A 5,000-nucleotide genomic window follows, 5' to 3' on the forward strand; every position below is an offset into this window, starting at 1 on the left:
TGGAAAACGCCGTGAAACAACTCTAGATTTACCTTTATCAGCTCTCTTACATACCTTTGTAAGGTTCTGACAAAGTTCTTCACAGTTTGATGATACCTTCCTATCATTTTCGATATTTCGAGGGTAGTTTTAACTTTTGCTAGCTGTTCTGTAATAGTATTCTTTTCAGAACTACTTAAACCACCTTTACGACCCATTTTATTGACGAAACAAACTGCCTTGTTAATAATTTGACACACCTCAAATACCGTGGATTCAGCAATTGAAATGGCAAGTTGTTTACATTGCACTGAACAGTACGAAAATGTCACAGTACACGCAGTTCAGCATTGCCAACGTTTCCGAAGATTTTGATACGAAACTACCGGTAAGTTTCTCAAACTGGTAAAAAAATGTTATCTCGTTAATAATTTGACACGCAGTGTATATATATATATATATATATATATATATATAAGAGAAAGAAAATTAAAACTGTAAGTTGAACTTTACAATCAAAATTTATTGTTTGACTCAATACTCAAAAAAACAATTTTCAAAGTCCTTATTCCATGGAGTTTCAAAGAATGATTTTCTTCTTATTCTTCTCATCATGTTCTGTCTTCTGATACGAAGAATAACAAGAAAATCATTCTTTGAAACTCCATGGAATAAGGACTTTGTAAATTGTTTTTTTGGAGTATTGAATCAAACAATAAATTTTGATTGTTAAGTTCAAGCTCTACTCTCTATTGCGTATTGAGCTTTTTTAATTCGGTTGGGATTACATTTTCTATATATAAATACTATTATTTATATTAGTTTGGAGTTTACCATTGTGTATATCAGGTAAACACTACATCCCTTTGTTTTCATTAACATATATATATATATATATATATATATATATATATATATATATATATATATATATATAAACAAATGAGTCACCACTTATCAAGGCCCGGGGGTTACTCCAGGATAAGGGTCGATGAGTGTACAATAATCAATGGGAAAATATCATAGTAATTGTTAGTAGTGGAAATTTGGTAAATTGGATTACTTAAGGGGATGGCTCATCAAGAACTTGTTTACATTGGACTTGAAAACGATCATGTTTAAGCAGGAAAACGGAACAGAATTCCAGAGGCGTGTAGTTCTAAGAAAGAAGCTTTGTTCATAGAATCTATTTTCAGGTTTAGGCACAGATAAAGAGTAGGACTTTTTTTTATTATTACTTTGATAATCCGGTATCCTATGTTGAATCCGTGCTTTTGTTCTTCTTGTTGTAGTTTTTGTTGTTGGTGTATTTTTTTTTGTTTTGTTTTGTTTTTTCAGAAAGGAATCGTTTAACCGTTCTTATTTCTTTTTCAATTGACGTCATAGATGATTCATTGAAATTAAAAATTTCCCATATTCCAACAATAATAAAAAGCACACTCCTCTTCCCTCCCCCTCTCTCTCTCTCTCTTTCTCTCTTTCTCTCTCTCTCTCTCTAAGTGATGACTCATTTGTAAAATCTCTCTCTCTCTCTCTCTCTCTCTATATATATATATATATATATATATATATATATATATATATATATAGAGAGAGAGAGAGAGAGAGAGAGAGAGAGAGATTTTACAAATGAGTCATCACTTATCAAGGCCCGGGGGTCACTTGAGGTTAATGAGTGTACAATAGTCAATGGGAAAATATCATAGTAATCGTTAGTAGTAGAAATTTGGTAAATTGGATTAGTTAAGGGTATGGCTCATCAAGAACTTGTTTACATTGGACTTGAAAGATCATGTTATAGTAAGTTGGAAAACAGGAAAACGGAACAGAGTTCCAGAGGCGTGTAGTTCTAAGAAAGCTTTGTTCATAGAATCTACGTTCAGGTTTAGGCACAGATAAAGAGTAGGGGAAATTATTGATAGTGGTTTCAGCTAGACGAGTGTTTTTCATGAAAGTCAGGCCAGGGGGACCATAGATTAGAGCTGAGACAAGTACCTGCCATAAAAATAATGATAAAGCAGAGACCGGCTAGCAACATCTCTTCTGTAGGAAAGAGGTTGCAGAGAAGAGAAAAGGGCACCCCCCACCAAGCTAAGAAGTTTATTTTGAACACTGTCAAGGCAGGATAAAGTGCTCCTAGCAGCTCCTGCCCAGATGTTTCAACAGTACTCCATCCTTAGATGTTCTTGGCTCTTATACAGAGAATTGCTTCAGCAGTGAGATATCTATTGGAATGATAGAACAATCCCACCATTTTTCCAACAACTTTGGCAACAGATTTGATGTATGTGTTCCATCTCAGATCAGGAGTAAAGGTCAGACCTAGAAGCTTGTAAAAACATCGAGCCTTCCCAAGACGAGAACTATTCATTTCAATCAATGCCAGACGGGGATCAGAGCGTTGATGATGAAAAGATAGAAGCTTTGTTTTAAATGAATTAAAATTAACCAGCCACCTCTTTCCCCATTGTATCATGTGATCAGAGAGCAAATCAGAGAGAACTTGGTCGTTTACGGCTTTTGAAGTGTTGCCATAGATTGTAGTGTCGTCAGCATAAATATCTACGAATGATCTTAGGATGTTATTTAGAATATCATTGATGTAGATCAGGAAGAGAGTTTGGCCCAGGATGGACCACTGAGAGCTCCAGCATTAATGCTGTGAGTTTCTGATTTCTACCCATCAGCCACTACTCTAATGAAACTATCAGAGAGAAATGATTTAATAATAATAAGACATTTTTAGTTATACCGTAGCTGGAGATTTTGTGGAGTAGACCTTTATGCCATACCCTATTAAAAGCCTTTGATATGTCAAGAGCAATTGCCCTAGAAAGGAAACCTTCGTCGAGAGATTTCCTAATCCTATGAGATATAATTGTTAGCACATTTGCTGTATATCCAGCAGAACGAAAACCATATTGCATGTAACTAAAGGGTTTTTTTTTTGCTGAAGTGGTTGACTATTTCTCTATTAAACACAGATTCCAGCAACTTACTCATGACACACAGGAGATTGATTGGTATGTACTGAGATAGAAATTGAATTCTTTAATACAGAGCATACCGATGAGATTTTCCGGGGTGTTGGGAAGTAATTCTCCTTAAGGCAATGTTTAAACAGCTTTGTAAATATGGGAGCTAGTTCTGGTTGAAGCTTTTCAGCACTATAATAGGAATGCTGTCAGGGCTAGTTGCTTTACTGGCATTACTATTTTTGATTAGCTTGGCAACATTACGCATAGATATTTGTATATCGCATAGTGTGTTTTCAGACACAGGAGAAAATGCACGGGGAAGAGGGGTGGATTGACGGCCCTAATCGCATAGGGTAAAATTAGCTGCAAATTTCTTGGCAAAAGGTTTAGCTTTGTCCGATGCTGATGAAATTATCTCAGGTCCATTGATGATGGTTGGGATAGAGCACACATTTCTATTCAGGACCCTGTTTGTTATTTGCCAAAACTCGTAGGAACCTAGCCAGTGCTCAATTATTCTAAACTTGACGAACTGAGCATACAACTTTCTCATATTCTTTATTACTCTTTTGCAGTGGTTGCTGGCAGTCCTGAAGGTGGCTTTAGTCTTTGTACATCTATTACATTGGAAGCAATGGAAAAAGTGATTTCCATGTGAAATGGCAGCAGCACATTCTGGAGAGAACCGTGGCTGGCTGGTAAGTTTTGCTGAAATTTTTGGAGGCGGTTTATGAGGCGGTCTATACTTACAATTAATCATTCCATCAGGTCTGATACTATAGAGGAAACGTTCTTCTTAAACATGGAATGCAGAGGTAAATCTGATATAAATCTATACAAGTCAGCCATAGAGTATTGATATACTGTATGATGAAGAGGTATATCAGAGGATTTATTACGTTTTGTTTTTATCTTAAGTGAGACAACCGAGTGGTCGGAAAATCCCAGTGGAGACAGAACGGAAGATGAATATAGTTCAGGGCAAGTTGGGAGAAAAAGGTCTAGGAGACTTGCATACTGACCATCAGTGTTGGGCACACGGGTGGGTCTGTGGACAATCTGAGTGAGGTCATAAGCAATTGAGAAATGATGACAGAAACTTCTCTCATCATCTGTCTTCTTTGAGTGGACTAACCATTCCACATTATAAACATTGAAGTCTCCACAGACGTGAATGTTTGCCATAAGTCGCTACAATAAATCTGCTGTTTTAGTCAAAAAAGACATTGTCAGACATTGATGTCATTTAATAGTGAAACAGTAGGTTTATTGTCACGACTTATGGTAAATTTTGTTAATTAAATTGAATAAAATAATATCTTGTTTTTTTTTAAGTGAGCACTATCTACAACCTAGTTGAAATTCAATATATATCAACACACCTGGACTTTTTTCATTTGCTCCTTCTTCTTCTTCTTCTTCTTCTTCTTCTTCTTCTTCTTCTTCTTCTTCTTCTTCTTCTTCGTCATAGACTTTTTTTGCAAATTCATATTCAGATTAATGTCCATTTTACATGCTGACATGTGTTAGACAGCTTTTAGAAATTCCAAACTAATCTATCTCTGCCCAGGTCTTTATTATCCATCTTCCCCAATTATCCCTTGTAAGCGTGCCACACAAAATAAATAACACACAAACTATTTTATTAATATATAGATAGGTGATTCTACAATGTTTGCAAGGTTCCATGAGCAAGGTTTCTTTCCTAGAATTGTCCGTCTGTGGAACACAATACCACGGAGATACTTCCTAGCTGACCACAACATGCTCATTTTCAAGTCGAACGTAAACAAGTTCCTCTTATAAATGTTCTCTTATGTAAAAAAAAAAAAAAATACCCAAGTATTTTTTTATTGCATTTTCACACCAAAAAAAGGCACAGTGCCACTTTGACGTAGGGAGGCGACTATCTGGGACATAATATGCACATATACTATTTAGGGAGTTGAGCAGCAAGATTTCTGCTTATATTACATTTGAACGTCTGCATGACAGTACAGTCAGGGAAGCTGGAACCTGAAAGGGAATTCCAAAGTCTAGTAG

General features: G+C 35.8%; 1 long non-coding RNA gene across 1 annotated transcript in view; it reads left to right on the forward strand.

Annotated features, from left to right (window-relative positions):
* LOC145256346 (uncharacterized) overlaps positions 1-5,000 on the forward strand; it is a 259,093-nt gene that overhangs the window by 227,994 nt on the left and 26,099 nt on the right. Inside the window, exon 3 of the long non-coding RNA XR_013863978.1 lies at positions 3,533-3,655. This is a non-coding gene — a long non-coding RNA (uncharacterized LOC145256346). The remainder of the gene's footprint in view (positions 1-3,532; positions 3,656-5,000) is intronic.

This window comes from Euprymna scolopes, chromosome 32 (assembly GCF_053919585.1).
Source record: "Euprymna scolopes isolate OS-2025 chromosome 32, ASM5391958v1, whole genome shotgun sequence".
NCBI lineage: Eukaryota > Metazoa > Mollusca > Cephalopoda > Sepiida > Sepiolidae > Euprymna > Euprymna scolopes.